The sequence below is a fragment of the Pinus tabuliformis genome, chromosome 7, assembly GCF_031772625.1.
Source record: "Pinus tabuliformis cultivar Carrire ecotype Pingquan chromosome 7, CPIR1, whole genome shotgun sequence".
In the NCBI taxonomy this organism is placed as follows: Eukaryota; Viridiplantae; Streptophyta; class Pinopsida; order Pinales; family Pinaceae; genus Pinus; species Pinus tabuliformis.
In genome coordinates, this window is record NC_142293.1 from 1935267217 (window position 1) to 1935289757 (window position 22541).

Here is a 22541-nt window from a genome sequence, read left to right on the forward strand (position 1 = left end):
TTTAGATTACCCCATTCATATTGGTAGCCAAGTCAATTACCAGGAGCGCAGGATAGGGATTTGTTAAACACACATGGATAGCAAGACAATAGGAAAGATAAAACAGTGAATTCATTTTTTTTATTAACATAAGATACACATTTATAGTACAATAGGTGACTCTTGGGATTCAGATCCCAAGGTCTCTTGGACTGCTTTTGTCCATTCGAATTCCACACTAACCCTTTAGGATTAGGTGTCCAACATTCCCCCCTTAATCCGAAGGGTTATGTATGAGTCCAAGAAAAGAGCTGTAATACAAAATGTGCAAAAGATGCATGGCAGCACTAGGCTGAATGTCCTCTATGAAATGTTGGTAAAAAAAGGGCGGTGGTTTAAGGATGACCACTAACACTGGAACGCTTAGTGCAGTTCCTGGAACTCTTCCAAAACTGGCAAGAAACTATAGTTTTCTGCTAGAGGAAGTGTTCTCAATCTGTGATGGTTTAAGGATGACCAACAACTCTGGAATGCTTAATGCAATTCCTGGAACTCTTCCAAAACTGGCAAGAAGCTGGAGTCTTCTGCTAGAGGAAGTGTTCTCAATCTGTTCACGGGCATCTTTGTCTCTGGCTACAACTCTGAAACTGGTGTGGCAGGTTGTGGCTCAGGCTCGCTTGATGTGACTTTGAAGCTTGTAGATGACCATCATTTCCCCCCTGTCAGATACAAGGTGAGAAGATGGAGAAAACTCAACTGCAAGACTGTTTAATATTCTGGAACAAGTTCTGACATGTGTTTGGAATATCTTCTTGGCTATTGATGCCCATTGCCAAGAAGCGATCCATCCAAGATGAATCTTTGTTCTTGCAGGACGTTTGTTTCTGAAGCATCTGTGTGAAGAATGACTGGTTTTATGACAGTGCTTACATGGATGAAGATCAAAACAGTGATCTTTCAAATGGCCAACTCGATCACAGTGTTGGCATTTCTCAATTTGTTGTTGTTGTTGTTGCTGTGGAAGAGGGGCAGAATCTGGAACAGCTGAAGCTGAACTGTCATGAGGAGCAGGTGAACTATCATAAATGAATCCAGCACTCTGAAACTGAATGGGCTTGGCATAGTCTGGAATATGAAAGGACAAGTCCTTGTCATATCCAAGACCAGTTTTGTGCTTGTTGTGGACAAGCTGTTCCCAAGGTCTGATGATGGGCTTGGGAAGTGCAGACTGAATTTTTACATCTGCATGCAACTCTGTTGTTGTATTAGGCAATGAATTTGCAACATTAATGTTTTGCTGTTTATGGGAGTCTGTTTCAATCTTCTGAACAGAAACAGGTTCAGAATGATGACTCCACTGTTGTAATTCTTCCTGCTGTAGCTTTGTCTCAAGCTGCAAAAACTCAATATCTTCTTGTACATTATGCAAACAGGTTCTAATGTCAACAAGAGAAGCTTTGCTTATTCTTACTGTATCATGATCTGAGGAATGTATGAGAGTTTTTAAGAACTCTAATATTTCAGTAATTTGAGTCATTTCTTGATATCTTTACTAAACAGAAAAAATATATCTGGATGCAAAAGTTCAGCAAATCTCTCTCTGAAAATTAGCCCAAGCAGAACAAAAGCTTCTTCCTTCCCTTCAAATTTACAAAATCAATAGGTTTTCTTTGTCAACAGCAAAACTCTTCGTATGGCAGCCAAAGTTTAACCCAGACCACTCTACCGAACAATACACGAATGGGTCACTAGAGATAAAGATAAGATCGCGCAGCAATGAGTGGAGTGGAAATAGAGATGGATTTGAAAAGAAAATAATACAACAGCAGGATTGAAGTTTTAAAAGTGTGGGAATTCATTCACTCAAACTGTTCTGAATCTCTATCTCAATTCGTTCACCATGCTTTCTATATCAAACATTTCATTTTATGTTCTGCCAAACAACGTGAATGAGCTTACCGCGCATATCAGTTGCCTTCTTAAAAGAATCCCAAACTCATCCCACACATTCAATGCCAATTGCAGTGCAGAGAAACGCATTAAAAAATTGTGTAACACCAACAGGCTTCGAGAGGCAGCGGAAACCTTCAACAATATGCCTCTGAAAATTGCACAGCCATTAAAATAAAATAGTACGAGATCTCTTAAAACTGGTTTATCACGCAAAGACACCAGCTTCCAGTTTCACGTGATGTACATTGAACCAAAGTTATCGGTGACTGTTGGCAAGAATGACTTTCTAGCACATTTCCACTGTTTGTATCAAAGATCTTTAATTCTCCCGCATGACTTCCAGTAGCAATACGTGTATAAATGTGGATGCAACAAAGATAATGGAGGAAGAGTGGTAATAGGAGCAGTACCCAGATTTAATAGGGTCTCAAACAGCTCGTCGGTCAAATGCTACTTCTGGTGCCACGCTTCTCCACATGCTGATCAATCTGAACCGTCCACTTGCTGCTCTGTGGTGTAAGGGATGGTCGCCCACGGCTCTTTCCACCAGAATATTTTTCCCCAAGTAGAATGATTCCAACCCTAATTCCGGAATAGTTGATGCCACTGGTACACGGGGGAACAAGAGGCGGCCACTATATAGCAGGCGGAAGCAACTTCAATTTGACATGCTGCATTCTCATATTTGCATCAGTTGTTTACGCGTGTTTCTCACAATTTGGTTAGTGCCCGCACCTTCTGAAAGTGCCCCAAGGATTAAAGTGTTTTTTGGGCATTCCTGTGATTGGGCGGATTCGGGTTTCAATCGATTGATTCAATCTGCAACCATGCTTCTCAGAGCTCCTGCCGTTGTTTCTCCTACTACTGATGTCTCGTCTCCATGGAAGCAACAGCAACACAACTGTTTCAAGAAAGGTATTTCAGCAGACAAATGCGGCGTCGGTCTGACTGCAACCTATATGAAGTCTAAGAGTGGGGCCAAGCATTCTGTTCATACCATTCGAGCTGTAGGCGGTGAAGGGAGGACGACAAGTGCTCTGACTGGAGTTGTATTTGAGCCTTTTGCTGAAGTCCAGACTGAGCTTGTGCAAGTTTCTCAATCATTCTCTCAGTCTTTGGCCAGGCAGAAGTTCTCAGATGGTTGTGAAGGCGCATTGAATGAACAAATCAACATGGAGTACAACGTTTCATATGTCTATCATGCTCTCTTTGCATACTTTGATAGGGACAACGTGGCTCTGCCAGGCTTTGCTAAGTACTTTAAGGATGCCAGTGACGAAGAGCGGGGTCATGCAGAAAAGCTCATGAAATATCAGAACAGGCTCGGATTTGGGACAGAGAACGGTGTTTACTAAACCTCAAACCTGTGAGGATTGGCATAACGAACTTCAGAGCCATAAACAAGGTAGCGCAAGGGCCATCAAACTTTTCCGGGCGTTGCAGAAAAGCCGACGCTTGAACCGAATGATTCTGGTATGCCCTCAAAAAAACGCTTCTATGCATTCAATGGCAGGTATCCCTTGCTGGCGGTATGTCAGAGGGGCAGCGATACATTCAAAGGTTCATGCTCAGAGGGACAGTATCAGGTATTCCGAAAAGCACATTCAGATTTCCAAAACGCATATTCAGATTTCCAAAACGCACATTCAACAGGGCAGAGGGCGTAGATGACAGAGGCGTTATAAGGCAGCGGCAGCATGTCAGTAACGCTGGAAAAGAATATGGCAGAGGGCCAGGACTGACATGCACATAACAGGCCACAGAAAAACAAGTGGCTCTGATACCATGTTAAACACACATGGATAGCAAGACAATAGGAAAGATAAAACAGTGAATTCATTTTTTTTATTAACATAAGATACACATTTATAGTACAATAGGTGACTCTTGGGATTCACGCCCATTGTGTTTTGGGAAGTTTTAGTGTCTACGGATAAACGCTTAAACCCCTAGGCTAGTAGCTAAGTCTAGAACAACAGTGCAAAGGATTCTCTACTTTTTCTATGACCAATAGATTAAATAAGAGGTAAAGAAGCCTACCTGAAGCTTTCGCTTACTCCTTATCTCCCTTGACCAATTTTGTCACTCCTTTTCGTACTTAATCTACTTGAAGAGTACCTGCACATAGACAGAAGACAAAAATCGATCAAAGCATATGATAATGATCTATTGATTAAACAAAGCATGGAATCAAGTACATGATACACATATGAAAGCATCAATGAACAATACAGGCATATGGAAAAAGCTTTGAACACTTTATCAGTAAAAGAAAGAGTTACAACCCAATTTGCTTGATTCAACATCACTCCTCCAGTTCAATCCCATCCTCTCCTCATAACAAGCAAGACATCTTGACATCATTACAATACTTGAAATCAACTCAAGTATCATACTAATAGCATATCCCTATAATTCAATGATTTCCAGCCCTTGATCACATAGATGAGTGATATTTTTATAGGTGAATGAAGGAAGTTATGCCATAAATGGTGATAATGAATGCCCTCCCAAACTTAGAATTTAGTTCCATGGAGGAAGGGATAAAGGGATTGATGTTCCTTAACTCCCTACCTCATCCAAATTCAAGCTCAAAGGAGTAGATAAACTTGGGAAACTTCTAGATGCATCCAATGGATAAGAATATTCCCAAACCCTAATGCAATTTCACTCAAATTCGCCCAACGTAGGCCAAAGAGGGCTCAAGTGCGCTACATAGCACCCTAGCAGTGTACTGGATTGCACTGCAGTGCACCCTAATGAAGGCCTGCCTGCGCTGATCTTCTTAGAGGCAGTTTTTGGATGATTTCAGTCATGGAACTTCTTGGGAAGCTAGGCATTCTGATGGTTGACTTCTTTAGGGCATGTAACAACTGAATTAGGGTTTGATGTGCCCTAACAGTATTGATCTGTAGGTTGAGGTTGATGTGCCCAAATGGATCTGTAACAATTGCCCCCTAAAGCATGAAGTCGTAAATATGTATGTTGAGTGAAATGCTTTATCATGTGGAGAGGAGGTTTCGAAGCGGAAGGTGACCTGCATCGATTACAATACATATATCCTGATAATTTGATTTTTCTCATGAACTCGCTAAGGGAAGGCATACCCATGCTCAGCGTATAAACTTTCATTACATGTACAAATATAGTCGCCTACAGATATAGACCCATGACTGGATGAACATGAATGTAAGGCCAGTGTACATTCGCAGCCCGGATGGATGAAAATAGATCCGGGGTCTTCAATCTCGTTCAATATTTCTCTCAAGTACAATTCTAACCATGTGAATAGATGATCTAAAGTCGAACATGGGAAGACATCATTTGATTACCAGCCGATGATGTAAGCCGTTAACAGACGCGAGAGGAATCACTGATAATGATAATGACCCTCAAGGTACTACAATAAATTTCTCATGGTGTGAATCAATGATTTGATGTCAAACACCTTACAAAGTCTCTCGGTCGAAGGACAATGATGTCAACCTATCGTCGGAAGCAAGAAACTTGTCGTTGATGTATGCAAGCCTCAAGGTACTGAAGGGGTGTTTCTAAGTCAACTTCTTGGATGATGTGATGATGTCGACAAGAAGAAACTCATCACAGGAGGGCCTTGATGTATCCAACATCAACAACATGAAACGAGGTAAATGATTTTGGAGATGAAAAATCAACTAACGACAAAAGGCTCAGGAATGGAGGTCATGAAAATGAAGGTTTACAGTATTGCAAAGGATGAAGTTTGAACTGAATGGCTTCTCTTGAACCTGTCAACGACACTAAGATGAATTGGTAGCATTTACCCAAAACAAAGTAATGGATGGTATGATAGACCAACAGTGTGATAACCATCAAGCTGAAGGACCCAACCCACATAGTCACGGTGATGAGGTGAAAGTTTCATGTTCAAGAGCGACTTGCTACCATAAAGTGCTTTCCCCTTTTTCCAATTTTCCCCAGTCATTGTTGACCAGTACCTCTTTATTTTTATCAATATTGAGGAGGATAAAATATTCTTGTTGTATAATTTCACCCTTTGGGTAAATCCATCACTATTTGATGCTTTAACGAGTCTAGCAAAGGTGAAACTCAGTCTTGTCTAGATGGACAAGTTTGTCACTATTTGATGTTTTTAATGAGTTTAATGACAAAGATAACTCAGCCCTTTTCATGTTTAGATAGTTTGAAAAGGGACGAAAAGAAAAATCCACAAGTTCTTTTTCGTAAATTAATCGCTCAAGTCCAAAAAAAGCGTAAAATCATACAAGAGAGATATCGTTTCCAATCCTTTAACGAGCTGGAAAGGACAAGCACTCGACAATCTTTTCATGTTTAGAGAGTCTGAAAAGAGCTTAAAGAGGACTCCATTTTGAGGAACAAGCGGTGTCTAGGGTAGCAACTGGTTCTGGTGATGTTGGGACTTCTCAAAACATGTTGATTTATGTGAAGAGGCTGGCTAATAAGACCACTCATTGCAAATGTTCCTTAAAAAGGGTAAAACAACCAAGTGAAAGCGTATGATCGGCCAAAGGGATGGTGACGATGGGATGAAAACAACCAAGGCTCATATGACGGAAGAGGTTGATAGAATGGCAATCACGAGGGTTAAAAATGGAAATGGGTTCATTTTTACACAACCTTGAACCATAGGGAACTATGCTTGGGTTCAGTTTCATGTTTACACAAGCTTGAAACAAAAACTATGCTTGGATTCAATTTCATTTTTACGCAAGCTTAAAACGAAAAACTATGCTTCAGATTGGTTTACATGCACCTAGCATGATGAAAGGGAGAGTCTCCTATAACTAGATGGAAGTCGATGCGGTGAAGCAAGACGATTATCCAACAATTTTTTGGCTTTGTCTAGATAGGGACAAAGGTGAATGGGGTGATTCCCTTCACATAACCTACAGGGAAACTTAACTTTACCATTAGGTGCATGCCCCCCAAGCTTCATTACATTCACCTAAGTAGACTACTCATGGCTATCAGGTGGATGGAATGAAGGTTCTTTTATGAGATCAAATGAAAGACTCGACTGGGATTTTACGAGATCTAATCAAAGACTCGAATTGGAACTTTGCTCTAGGGGTCCTTGTTTCATTTTTTAATGAGCTGGACACAAGACAAGGAACTCTACTCATACCCTTAGTTCATTCTTTAAGGTTAACACAAGACCAGGAAGTATCCTCATGGGGGTTGTTTCATTTTTTGGTGAGGTTGTTAGGCCCCTATACTACTAGTGTAACCCCTTATTGTTATTAGTACAACCCACTTATTATATTGATGTACCCGTGTAGTGCCCATATTGTTACTATTGTGCCACATGGAAGCCCACTATTGTTATTATTGTGCCCTTACATTATTATTGTTATGTCGGCTCTGATTATGTTATGACCCCTTAGACTCCTATATATAGAAAGGAGGTCTTTTCATTTGTATCATCCAAGAATTGTTCATTTATGTAATGTAAAGGAGGTTGCCCCCTCGAAGAGGTTGAATTCTAAGGTGTTGATATATCTTTTCTATCTTTTCTTGACTTGGTTTCATAACATTTGGGATCAAAGCTTTGGATTCTAGGGTTTCACTGCTCTAAACAGGTCATCATGGCATTTTTGCTATAACTTCTTTTCTGCGACGTTTCAGAAGCTAAAAAAAACCCATTTGAGAAGACATCGCGCTAAATCTGGTGTCTGAATTTCAGAGCTTTTTGCACTACATTTGCAGAGAAATGATCTGAGGAAGTTGGTCCTCTTGCAGACTCATGAATTACATTCCAAACAGGTGACCTGGGGAAATCATCATAACTTTGTCCCTAAGCATTGGATTGAAATTTCGTAAGAAGGTGCAGAAAGTGGATGGACTGTAGTTTCTTTTATATATTTTTTAGAGCCAAAGGTTGAAACAGTGACATGTGGAACTTCATACAAGTTCACTCTTCTGGAAAGGTCTATAATCAGGTCATCTTGGGAGATTGTGCATAACTCTTTCTTGGAGAATTCAATTTGGATCAGACTGGTGGCATTGGAAAGAGGACATAGAGGGCTGCTATAGATCACAATTTCAAAACTTAAAGATCTGAAAGTATAGAGTTACAATCATTTCAAGATCGAGCTCCTAAAATCAAGAAAAAGCAAGATGAAGAAGTTTGATGGCAAGGATCCGGTAAATTGGATACTTCAGATGGAGCAATATTTTGATCTACATGGTGTACCACTATTACAAAAGTTATGTATTGCATATTCATATTTAGAACCGGATCAATTTTTATGGTATGAAGGGCTTTGTTCTCGTAAAAAACTTGTTACGTGGTCAATTTTCACGGAGGAAATGATAGCACATTATGAGGATACAAAGAGCAACACCTTCTTTAGCGCAACACCACAACAATTGGAAAGAGTAAAAGGGCTTTGTGACATAGTGGAAAGCAAAATTATGGAAACCAGGAAGCATACCCCTCACAACTATAAAGATGGAAGTGTTGTTTCTCCTAGCCTTCCACAACCTACAAGGGTTACACCACAACAATTGGAAGAAAAAAGAGAAAAAGGGCTTTGTTACAATTGTGATAGCAAATGCACTAAAGGTCATAAGTGTGCTAAGAAGAAATTATTTTACATAGAATATGAACAGGAGGAAGAAAACGATCAAGAAACATCAAAAGAAGAAGATATACGCCAGGACCCCACCCCAAAGAAAAAATAAATGAATCAGACGATATCTTGTAAAGCATTGGCAAGAATTACCACTCAAACTCTCAAGATAGAAGGACATATCAAGAAGAAAAAGGTGCAAGAAGTGAAAGATCACATCGAGAAGAAGAAATGAATCCAACCATATCTTGTAATTCATTGGTTGAAATTACCACTCCTCAAACTATCAAGATAGAAGGACATATCAAGAAGAAAAATGTTCAAGAAGTGAAAGATCACATCGAGCCTCGAGAAATGAATCCGACCATATCTTGTAAAGGATTGGAAGAAATTACCACTCCTCAAACTCTAGATATAGAAGGACATATCAAGAAGAAAAAGGTTCAAGCAAAGAAAGATCACATCCAGCATCAACAACAAGTTCTCCAAATTTTAAAGGATAACGCCACTTTGGCACAAAATCAAATGGAACAACAGGTAGGTCAACATCATAGTGAAAAATGTTTTGATGTAGGTGATTGGGTATTTTTACTGCTACATCTCAAGCAAGCTATTTATGAGAAGGAAATGTTGGCAATATTACATGCACTTAAAAAATGGCGACCTTACCGAATGGGAAGACTCTTCAAGGATGAGGATGTGGAAGCATTGTTTTGTGCTATTTCTATTATCCAACTAGATTGGATAAATGAAGCAAGGGATGAATGGAAGAAGGACGAAGAATTATGGCCACTTATTCAAAAGTTGCAAAAGATCCCAATTCAAACAATATTGCCAAAAATTGAAGAGGAAGGAAAAATCATATTGGAACCTGGAGCAATCATAGAAACAAGAACTCGAAAGCTACGAAATCGATCAATTTTAGAGTATCTCATTAAGTGGAAGAAATTACCTACTGAAGATTTCACATGGGAGGACAAGAATTTTATACAGAAGCATCAAGAAATACTCAAGCATTGAGGACAACGCCTTTTGAAGGAGAGGGGCATGTTAGGCCCCTATACTACTAGTGTAACCCCTTATTGTTATTAGTACAATCCACTTATTATATTGATGTACCCATGTAGTGCCCATATTGTTACTATTGTGCCACATGGAAGCCCACTATTGTTATTATTGTGCCCTTACATTATTATTGTTATGTCGGCTCTGATTATGTTATGACCCCTTAGACTCCTATATATAGAAAGGAGGTCCTTTCATTTGTATCATCCAAGAATTGTTCATTTATGTAATGTAAAGGAGGTTGCCCCCTCGAAGAGGCTGAATTCTAAGGCGTTGATATATCTTTTCTATCTTTTCTTGAGTTGGTTTCATAACAGAGGTTAACACAGTAAAAGAACTATCCTCGTGGACCTGTTTCACTTTTTAATGAGGTTGACACAGTAAAAGAACTATCCTCAAACCATTTGTTTCATTTTTTAACGAGGTTGACACAAGACAAGGAATTGTCCTCATGGGCTTGTTTCATTTTTTAATGAGGTTGACACAGTGAAAGAACTATCCTCATACCCTTGGTTTCATTTTTTAACAAAGTTGACACAAGACAAGGAACTATCCTCATACTCCTTGTTTCATTTTTTTAACGAGGTTGAAACAGTAAAAGAACTATCCTCATACCCTTGGTTTCATTTTTTAACGAGGTTGACACAAGACAAGGAACTATCCCTGTAGGCTTGTTTCATTTTTTTATAAGGTTGACACAGTAAAAAAACTATTCTCATACCCTTGGTTTCATTTTTTAATGAGGTTGACACAAGACAAGGAACTATCCTCATGGGAGTTGTTTCATTTTTTAATGAGGTTGACATAGTAAAATAACTATCCTCATACCCTTGGTTTCATTTTTTAACGAGGTTGACACAAGACAAGGAACTATCCTCGTATTCCTTGGTTCACAACTCATAAGAGGCCATGAAGGAGAGATCTAGTTCTAATGCCCCCAGAACATGATGTACAACATCACTGAATTGATCTTTAGTTGATGTAGGTATGGAATAGGTTGCCACATAATTTACCAATGGCGGGGATGATACCATTGGTGCAAAAGGACCATTTAGGGAAGATCGTTGACTAGGAGTCATATTTGGACCGGGAAATGAATGTTGGTCAACGGTGACAACTCTGCCTTCATGTGGGAAACAAATCACTCAAAAGAGTGTTGAAACAATAACTCTCATGCCATAACCATAGGCATACCCAAGAAGTAAGTTGTAATCTAATGGGCCTGGGACTACCATCACATTCAGATAAATTATTTTTCCTCCTAAAGTAATAGGTAACTGAGGAAGGATCCCTAATGGTTGATTGGTTCCTCTGTTAAAAGCCAATAGATTCTGGGTAATAGGCACAAGTGGCAATGATCTGAGTGCTTGCTAAGCAGTTCATGAAAGGATACTCACAGATGCACCTTCATTTATAATGGTGCCAGATACAATCATATTACAAACTTGTACTATGATCTGGAAAGGCACATAGGAAGGAAGGCAGAATCGTGCTAGTCAATTCCAATCAAAGGAAGTGACTAGACTATTTGGAGGGGGTACCGTAGAAACGAGAGAATTAGCCCCTTGAGTTACGAGAGCGGGAGGATTTTCCTCTTGTATTGATGGAATAGGCAGATTGCCCCCAAGCGCATTTGAATCTGAAGAAACGAAAAGAACCTGAATGGTATCATATTCACTCTCTTTAGCAAAGGTACAATTTACTGAAGGTGAAATTGGGTCAGCTATTACCTCGACCTATTGATTTGGGTCGGGTATAGACTCATAGGATTCACTTTCAGAGAGAGTGGGTTTGACCGACGGTTGATTTTGGTCATTCAATTCATCAACTAGTGAAGGATTTAGGTAGAGTTTCATGTAACCAGATGGAAGTCACTGTGGTGAAGCAGGACGGTTATCCAACACACTTTTGGCTTCGTCTAGATAGGGACAAAGGTGAATGGGGTGATTCCCTTCACATAACCTACAGGGAAACTTAACTTTACCCTTGGTTCCATGAACTTTACTACCACTAGTTGATGGTGTGTCACCAACATGATCTCCAAAAGTTTATGACATAGGATGATGTGAACAAGAAGACCATTCTTCTAAGATCCGAGGAATATCAGGACAAATTTGAAGAAGATGGTCTCCCGCACAAAGTTTGCATGGATATCAAACTTTGTGAGGCTTGATGGATGGTTTCTCATCAGATGTTGCATTCAAAGCAATGGTTGCTTGGTTGGCCCTTTGGTGAATTTTCTTCTTCTTCTTCTTAGCCACCTGGTAACTAGTACAAATACTTTCACTAGGTGAAGAGGAAGAAGGGGAGGAGGAAACGAAAGGCAAAGGGTCAATATTAGGATCAAATAGAGTTGATTTTGTCCAGTTGGAGGTGTACTCAATTGTGGAGAAATCATGACATTTTGAACCAAGGAGGTTGAAAACAACCATATTGGCAAGCCAATGGTAAATCCCGGAAGGGACAATGTAGCCATGCAAGGAGCACCAATATTTCTGAAAGAAGGAAAAGGACTAGGATTCCCATCAAAAGGAATTCCTTGATCGGTGCACTCCAGATTTGTCGCCATATGTTCCAACCTAAGATAAAATAAGGAGTGAGCATAGAGGATTTTATTTGCGATCAATTAATTTAATTTTAATCAAAGTAACATAACAAAACAAAAGAGGGATAATCTAGGCAAAAGGTTTACCAAGTAACTGTGAACTACAGAATACCTCTTGGCGAACCAAGAAGTATGGGCATACAATCTCCCCGAATGTTGTGTTCGGTGTATCACAGTGTACAAGGTGGCCGACTTGGTTACCTAAGGATGGATAGCAACCTAGTGTTTTCCTCCCATATATACTTGAAAGTATGTGGAGGCCTCGTCCGTATAAGCGATGTCCAATGCAAAACTACATAGTGAGAGCATTCCCATATACTTTACGTACTGTAACACCGCCCTATATACCCAAAGGTATGTGGATGAGCTACGATATACTCACGTACGTGGAATGAGGTATCACACTCAGGATGTATTGTAGATAAGTTAGCAATAGCTGCTTTGTTTTATGACGCCAGAACACGTCTCTAGCCTAGAAAAATGTTTTTCGTTAGGTGACAATGCTCCATTAGGTAAATTCAGATAAATTTTAAGTTCATATTCTTTAGAATTTTCCTTTCAAGGTTCACCACGTGATGTATTTTTTCAATTCCTAAAATTCAACTAATATGATAAGCATTCTTTCCATACAATTTAACAATGAAAATCCTTAGCTAGTAGGGATAGAGCAATTAGATCTTTGACAAAGAGAAAACAGCACATGTAATGCAATTTCCCTACACTATTCCTATCAACACACACAAACTTTTTCAATGCAACATGCATGTATTTCTTTTTGATTTCCCTTAATGTGAATGAACAAAAAGGAAAACTAATGCACAATCGATCAATAAACTCTTTTCATAAAAATGACGATTTTGCGACAATTTCTTTTCAAGGAAAGGAAGACTTTACAACACTTTCATTTTCAAAGAAATGAGGAATTACGACACTTTCAACAAAAAGACTAATCATATGCACACATCAATCAATCGATCTTTCATGAATGAAGACTTTACGACAATTCAATTTTCGAAGGAAAAGACGATTTTACGACACTTTCTTTCGACAAAGATCAATCAACCAAAACACTAACTTTCGACTATAGATTGAAAATGACAAAGTAAATACATAAGAAACATTTATCAATCCTAGTCTAAGTAGGGCCAGCTAAGGAGATGAAAACCTATTTTATGAGACATGACATCCATTTACAATCAGCAAACAAGCAATCAGAAGAATTTTGGCAAAACATTTAATTCCAAGGGTGGGAATCTAACCCTAGGAAGATCAGCACAGGCCAAAGAGGGAGTAACTGCACTGCAGTGCATTGTCTCTAACTAGAGGGTGCATTGCAATGCACTGTCTCTAAGGCTAGCCTGCGCTGATTCTTGTGAGGCCACTCAAGAGTCATCTAACCTCAAATTTTGACCAAAATTCAATGCAAAAGGCTGAATTAGAACAAGTAAATTATGCCAAGGTGTCTAAGGAGGTGGATTAGCTACTAGGATGGATAATCGCTCCCTAGCGGAGTCCCCAATTATTTTTGGGAAGTTTTAGTGTCTACAGATAAATGCTTAAACCCCTAGACTAGTAGCTAAGTCTAGAACAATAGTGCAAAGCATTCTCTACTTTTTCTATGACCAGTCAATTAAATAAGAGGTAAAGAAGCCTACCTGAAGCTTTCGCTTACTCCTTATCTCCCTTGACCAATTCTGTTGCTCCTTTCCATACTTAGTCCGCTTGAAGAGTACTTGCACACAGACAGAAGACAAAAATCGATCAAATCATATGATAGTGATCTATTTATTAAACATAGCATGGAATCAAGTACATGATCCACGTATGAAAGAATCAACGAACAATACATGCATATGGAAAAATCTTTGAACACTTTATTAGTAAAAGGAAGAGTTACAACCCAATTTGCTTGATTCAGCATCACTCCTCCAATTCAATCCCATCCCCTCCTCATAACAAGCAAGACATTTTGACATCATTACAATAATTGAAATCAACTCAAGTCTCATACTAACGGAATCTCTCTATAATTCAATGATTTCCAGCCCCTGATCACTTAGATGAGTGATCTTTTTATATGTGGATAAAGGAAGTTATGCCATAAATTGTGATAATGAATGCTCTCCCAAACTTAGAATTTAGTTCCATGGAGGAAGGGATAAAGGGATTGATGTTCCTTAACTCCCTACCTCATCCAAATTCAAGCTCAAAGGAGTAGATAAACTTGGGAAACTTCTAGATGCATCCAATGGATAAGAATATTCCCAAACCCCATAGCAATTTCACTCAAATTTGCCCACTGCAGGCCAAAGAGGGCTCAAGTACGCTGCATAGCACCCTAGCAGTGTACTGGACTACACTGCAGCACACACTAATGAAGGCATGCCTGTGCTGATATTCTTAGAGGTAGTTTTTAGATGATTTCAGTCATGGAACTTCTTGGGAAGCTAGGCATTCTGATGGTTGACTTCTTTAGGGCATGTAAAAACTGAATTAGGGTTTGATGGGCCCTAATAATACTAATCTATAGGCTGGGGTTGATGTGCCCAAATGGATCTGTAACAGTTTCCCCCTAAAGCATGAAGTCATAAATATGTATTTCGAGTGAAATGCTTTATCATGTGGAGAGGAGGTTTTGAATCGGAAGGTGACCTACATTGATTACAATACATATATCATGATAATTTGATTTTTTTCATGAACTCGCTAAGGGAAGGCATACCCATGCTCAACTTATAAAATTTCATCACATGTACAAATATAGTTGTCTACAGAAATAGACCCATGAATGGATGACCATGAATGTAAGGCCATTATACATTTGGTTTAGTACTCCTGAAAATATCGCAGCCCGGATGGATGAAACTAGATCCAAGGTCTTCAATCTCGTTCAATCTTTCGATTAAGTACAAGTCTAACCATGTGAATAGATGATTTGAAGTCGAACATGGGAAGACATCATCTGATTACCAGCCGATGATGTAAGTCATTAATAGACGCGAGAGGAATCATCGATAATGATAATGACCCTCAAGGTACTACAGTACATTTCGCATGGTGTTAATAAATGATTTGATGTCAAAAACCATACAAAGTCTCTCGGTCAAAGGCCAGTGATGTCAACCAATCGCCGGGAGCGAGAAACCTGCCATTGATGTATGCAAGCCTCAAGGTACTTAAGGGGTGTTTCTAAGTCAACTTCTTGGATGATGTGCTGATGTCGACAAGAAGCGACTTGTCACAGGAGGGCCTTGATGTATCCCACATCAACGACACGAAACGAGGTAAATGATTTGGAGATGAAAAATCATCTGACGACAAAAGGCTCAGGGATGGCGATCATGAAAATGAAGGTTTACGGTATTGCAAAGGATGAAGTTTGAACTAAATGACTTCTCTTGAACATTTCTGTGACACTAAGATGAATTGGTAGCATTGACCCAAAACAAAGTAATGGATGGTATGGTATACCAATGGTGTGATAACCATCAAGCTGAATGACCCAACCCATATAGTCATGGTGATCAGGTGAAAGTGTCATGTTCAAGAGCGACTTGCTACCATAAAGTGTTTTCCCCCTTTTCCAATTTTCCCCAGTAATTGCTGAACAGTACCTCTTTATTTTTATCAAGCTTGAGGAGGATAACATATGCTTTTTGTATAATTTCACCCTTCAGTTGAATGCATCGCTATTTGATGCTTTAATGAGTCTAGCGAACATGAAACTCGGTCTTGTCTAGATGGACAAGTTTGTCGCTATTTGATGTTTTTAACGAGTTTAACGACAAAGATAATTCGGTCCTTTTCATGTTTAGAGAGTTTGAACATGGACGAAAATAAAACTCCACAAGTTCTGTTTCATAAATTAATCTCTCAAGTCTGAAAAAAGCGTAAAATAATACAAGAGATATATCGTTTCCAATCCTTTAACGATCTGGAAAGGACAAGCACTCGACAATCTTTTCATGTTTAGAGAGTCTAAAAAGAGCTTAAAGAGGACTCCATTTTGAGGAATGAGTGGTGTCTAGGGTAGCAACTGGTTTCGGTGATGTTGGAACTTCTCAAAACATGTTGATTTATGTGAATAGGCTAGCGAATAAGACCACTCATTGCAGTTGTTCCTCAAAAAGGGTAAAACAATCAAGTGAAAGCGTATGATCGGCCAGAGGGATGGTGGCGATGGGATGAAAACAACCAAGGCTCATCTGACGGAAGAGGCTGATATAATGGCAATCATGAGGGTTAAAAATGGAAATGGATTCATTTTTACACAAGCTTGAACCATAGGGAACTATGCTTGGGTTCAGTTTCATGTTTACACAAGCTTGAAACAAAAACTATGCTTGGATTCAATTTCATTTTTACGCAAGCTTAAAAAGAAAAACTATGCTTCAGATTGGTTTACATGCACCTATCATGATGAAAGGGAGAGTCTCCTGTAACCAGATGGAAGTCGATTTGGTGAAGCAGGATGATTATCCAACAATTTTTTGGCTTTGTCTAGATAGGGACAAAGGTGAATGGGGTGATTCCCTTCACATAACCTACAGGGAAACTTAACTTTACCATTAGGTGCATGCCCCCCAAGCTTCATTACATTCACCTAAGTAGACTACTCGTGGCTATCAGGTGGATGGAATGAAGGTTCTTTTATGAGATCAAGTGAAAGACTTGACTGGGATTTTACGAGATCTAATGAAAGACTCGAATTGGAACTTTGCTCCAGGGGTCCTTGTTTCATTTTTTAATGTGCTTGACACAAGACAAGGAACTCTTCTCATACCCTTAGTTCATTTTTTAATGAGGTTAACACAAGACCAGGAAGTATCCTCATGGGGGCTGTTTCATTTTTTAGTGAGGTTAACACAGTATAAGAACTATCCTCGTGGACCTGTTTCATTTTTTAACGAGGTTGACAGAGTAAAAGAACTATCCTCATACCATTTGTTTCATTTTTTAACGAGGTTGACACAAGAAAAGGAACTATCTTCATGGGCATGTTTCATTTTTAAATGAGGTTGACACAGTAAAAGAACTATCCTCATACCCTTGGTTTCATTTTTTAACAAGGTTGGCACAAGACAAGGAACTATCCTCATATTCCTTGTTTCATTTTTTTTAACGAGGTTGACACAGTAAAAGAACTATCCTCATACCCTTGGTTTCATTTTTTAATGAGGTTGACACAATAAAAGAACTATCCTCATACCCTTGGTTTCTTTTTTAATGAGGTTGACACAGGACAAGGAACTATCCTCATGGGAGTTGTTTAATTTTTTTAATTAGGTTGACATAGTAAAATAACTATCCTTATACCTTTGGTTTCATTTTTTAACGAGGTTGACACAAGAAAAGGAACTATCCTCGTATTCCTTGGTTCACAACTCATAAGAGGTCATGAAAGAGAGATCTGGTTCTAATGCCACCAGAACGTGATGTACAACATCACTCATTGATCGTCAGTTGATGTAAGTATGGAACAGGTTGCCACATAATTGATCCATGGCAGGGATGATACCATTAGTACAAAAGGACCATTTAGGGAAGATGGTTGACTAGGAGCCATATTTGGACCAGGAAATGAAAATTGGTCAACGGTGACAAATCTGCCTTCATGCGGGAAACAAATCACTCGAAAGAGTGTTGAAACAATAGCTCCCATGCCATAAACATAGTCACGCCCAAGAAGTAAGTTGTAATCTAATGGGCCTGGGACTACCATCACGTTCAGATAAATGATTTTTCCTCCCAAAGTAATAGGTAATTGAGGAAGGATCCCTAATGGTTGACTGGTTCCTTTGTTAAAAGCCAATAGATTCTGGGTAACAGGCACAAGTGGCGGCAAACTGAGCGCTTTCCAAGCAGGTGAGGAAAGGATACTCACAGATGCACCTTCATCTATAATGGTGCCGGATACAATCATATTACAAACATGTACTATGATCTGGAAAGGCACATAGGAAGGCAGATTGCCCCCAAGCTCATTTGAATCTGAAGAAACAAAAAGAACCTGAGTGGTATCATATTCACTCTCTTCGGGAAAGGTACGATTTACTGAAGGTGAAATTGGGTCAACTGTTACCTCGACCTGTTGATTTGGGTCAGGTATAGACTCATAGGATTCACTTTCAGAGAGAGTGGGTTTGACCGACGGTTGATTTTGGTTAGTCAATTCATCAACTAGTGAAGGATTTAGGGAGAGTTTCCTGTAACCAGATGGAAGTCGCTGCGGTGAAGCAAGACGATTATCCAACACTCTTTTGTCTTTGTCTAGATAGGGACAAAGGTGAATGGGGTGATTCCCTTCACATAACCTATAGGGAAACTTAACTTTACCCTTGGTTCCATGAGCTTTACTACCACTAGTTGATGGTGTGTCACCAGCATGATCTCCAGAAGTTGATGACACAAGATGATGTGAAAAAGAAGACCATTCTTCTAAGATCTAAGGAATATCGGGACAAATTTGAAGAAGATGGTCTCCCGCACAAAGTTTGCATGGATATCGAAATTTGTGAGGCTTGATGGATGGTTTCTCATCAGATGTTACATTCAAAGCAATGGTTGCTTGGTTGGCCCTCTGTTGAATTTGATTCTTCTTCTTCTTCTTCTTCCCTTTCTTCTTCTTCTTAGCCACCTGGTTACTAGTACCCATACTTTCACCAGGAAAAGAGGTAGAAGGGGAGGAAGAAACAACCGAGGAAGAAGGCAAAGGGTCAACCTTATGATCAACTGGAGGTTGATTTTGTCCAGTTGGAGGTGTACTCGATTGCAGAGAAATCACGACATTTTGAACCAAGGAGGTTGAAAACAACCATACTGGCAAGCCAATGGTAAATCCTGGAAGGGACAATGTAGCCATGTAAGGAGCACCAATATTTCCGAAAGAAGGAAAAGGACTAGGATTCCCATCAAAAGGAATTCCTTGATTGGTGGACTCCGGATTTGTCGCCATATGTTTCAACCTAAGATCAACTAAGGAGTGAGCGTGGAGGATGTTATCAACGATCAATTAATTTAATTTAAATCAAAGTAACATAACAAAACAAAATAGGGATAATCTAGGCAAAAGGTTTACCAAGCAACTGTGAATTGCAGAATACCTCCTTGCGAACCAAGAAGTACGGGTAGACAATCTCCCCGAATGTTGTGTTCGGTGTATCACAGTGTACAAGGCAGCCAATTCAGTTACCTAAGGATGGATAGGAACCTAGTGTTGTCCTCCCATATATACCCAAAAGTACGTGGAGGCCCAATCCGTATATGTGTTCACTGTTGTCTAATGCAAAACCACACAGTGAGAGCATTCCCATATACTTTACGTATTGTAACACCACCCTATATACCCAAAGGTACGTGGACGAGCTATGATATACTCACGTACATGGAATGTGGTATCGCACTCGGGATGTATTGCAAACAAGTTAGTGATAGCTGCTTTGTTTTATGACGCCAGAACACGTCTCTAGCCTAGACCTCTAAATGTTTTTCGTTAGGTGACAATGCTCCATTAGGTAAATTTACATAAATTTTAAGTTGATCTTCTTTAGAATTTTCCTTTCAAGGTTCACCACATGATGTATTTTTGCAATTCCTAAAATGAAAATAATATGATAAGCATTCTTTCCATTCAATTTAACAATGAAAATCCTTAGCTAGTAGGGATAGATCAATCAGATCTTTGACAAAGAGAAAAGAGCACATCTAATGCAATTTCCCTACACTATTCCTATCAGCACACAAAAGCTTTTTCAATGCAACATGTATGTATTTCTTTTCGATTTCCCTTAATGTGAATGAACAAAAAGGAAAACTAATGCACAATCGATCAATAAACTCTTTTCATAAAAGTGACGATTTTGCGACAATTTCTTTTCAAGGAAAGGAAGACTTTACAACACTTTCGTTTTCAAAGAAATGAGGAATTACGACACTTTCAATGAAAATCCTAATAATATGCACACATGAATCAATCGATCTTTCATGAATGAAGACTTTACGACAATTCAATTTTCGAAGGAAAAGACGATTTTACAACACTTTCTTTTGACAAATATCAATCAACCAAAACACTAACTTTCGACTATAGATTGAAAATGACAAAGTAAATACATAAGAAACATTTATCAATCCTAGTCTAAGTAGGGCCAGCTAAGGAGATGAAAAACTATTTTATGAGACATGACATCCATTTACAATCAACAAACAAGAAATCAGAGGAATTTTGGTAAAAAATTTAATTCCAAGGGTGGGAATCTAACCCTAGGAAGATCAGCACAGGCCAAAGAGGGAGTAACTGTGTTGCAGTGCACTGTCTCTAACTGGAGGGTGCATTGCATGTCTCTAAGGATAGCCTGTGCTAATTCCTGTGAGGCCACTGAAGAGTCATCTAACCTCAAAGTTTGACCAAAATTCAATGCAAAAGGCTGAATTACAACAAGTAAAGTATGTCAAGGTTTCTAAGAAGGTGGATTAGCTACTAGGATGCATAATCGCTCCCCAGCGGAGTTGCCAATTTTTTTTGGGAAGTTTTAGTGTCTACGGATAAATGCTTAAACCCCTAGACTCGTAGCTAAGTCTAGAACAACAGTGCAAAGCATTCTATACTTTTTCTATGACCAATAGATTAAATAAGAGGTAAAGAAGCCTACCTGATGCTTTCACTTACTCCTTATCTCGCTTGACCAATTATGTCGCTCCTTTCCATACTTAATCCGCTTGAAGAGTACTTGCACAATGACATAAGACAAAAACCGATCAAAGCATGTGATAATGATCTATTGATTAAACATATTATGGAATCAAGTACATGATACACATATGAAAGCATCAATGAAAAATACAAGCATATGGAAAAAGCTTTGAACACTTTATTAGTAAAAAGGAAGAGTTACAACCAAATTTGCTTGATTTAGCATCACTCCTCCAGTTCAATCCCATCCTCTCCTCATAACAAGCAAGACATTTTGACATCATTACAATACTTGAAATCAACTCAAGTCTCATACTGACAACATCTCCCTATAATTCAATGATTTCCAGCACCTGATCACTTAGATGAGTGATATTTTTATAGGTGAATGAAGGAAGTTATGCCATAAATTGTGATAATGAATTCCCTCCCAAACTTAGAATTTATTTCCATGGAGGAATGGATAAAGGGCTTGATGTTCCTTAACTCCTTACCTCATCCAAATTCAAGCTTAAAGGAGTAGATAAACTTGGGAAACTTCTATATGCATCCAATGGATAAGAATATTTCCAAACCCCAATGCAATTTCGCTCAAATTCACCCAGCGCAGGCCAAAGGGGGCTCAAGTGCACTGGATAGCACCCTAGCAGTGTATTGGACCGCACTACATCACACCCTAATGAAGGCCTTCCTGTGCTGATCTTCTTAGAGGCAGTTTTTGGATGATTTCAGTCATGGAACTTCATGGGAAGATAGGCATTCTGATGGTTGACTTCTTTAGGTTATGTAACAACTGAATTAGGGTTTGATGGACCCTAATAGTACTTATTTGTAGGTTGGTGTTGATGTGCCGAAATGGATTTGTAACACATGGGGATGATCTTCTGTTGATTTTCCATCCTTAGCTGAATTGGAGACCATTGCAGCGCGGACCTCCCCATTCGTTCCCAAGTTTGCTTTGGTAAGACATTCGCATCTGACCCAAGGTCCAAAATGACTTGATTCAACCCATACTCTCCTATTTGCGTGGTCAGTCTCATCTCCCATCCTGTCCTTGTTTTATGATTTCCAATCTTTCGTACTACGTGCAGCTCACCTGGCACGGTTCCAACGCATTTATTGGTGAGCTCTTGTAACCCTTTCACGGCCTTACTATCACGCAGTAACTTCATACAGGTCTCCAGGAAAGTTCTGAGCATATAGGGGTACATCTCCTAATAAGGCCTATCCTTGCTTCCTAAGATGGAGGCCTCAACGAAGCTCTTCTTAGCTTCCATGAAAGTTTCACAGGCGTGCTTTAAATCGAACTCCGCTTCCTTCACGGGAGCTTTGCGGACCCACTCACTATCTTCTAGTTGTTTCCCTTTGTCATCTCCTATCGCAATTCCACTCCTGAGCACTATATTTACATTTGGATCTTCTTCACGCAGCTCAGACCTCATCATTTGCAGGTTCTGAGTCAGCGGAGGTGGTAGCACCCCTTTGTCACATATCCTAGATATCAACGTAGGACACTCTTCTGTTTCATGATCAAGCAACGTGCAATACTTGCACAATGGACGTGTTGGATTAGTGCAATAATGGGCATAGTGTCCCAGTCCTCTGCAACTGTAGCAAATAAACTTTCCTTGACCTCTGTTAGGTCCTCCTCCAC

At 39.4% G+C, this 22541-nt stretch overlaps 2 pseudogenes; both read left to right on the forward strand.

The window, feature by feature from the left end:
* Window positions 1-2532: 2532 nt before the first annotated feature.
* LOC149256225 (ferritin-2, chloroplastic pseudogene) lies at window positions 2533-3287 on the forward strand (annotated as a pseudogene).
* A 176-nt stretch (window positions 3288-3463) lies between these two features.
* The window catches only part of LOC149256226 (uncharacterized), a 36010-nt pseudogene continuing 16932 nt past the window's right edge, over window positions 3464-22541 (forward strand).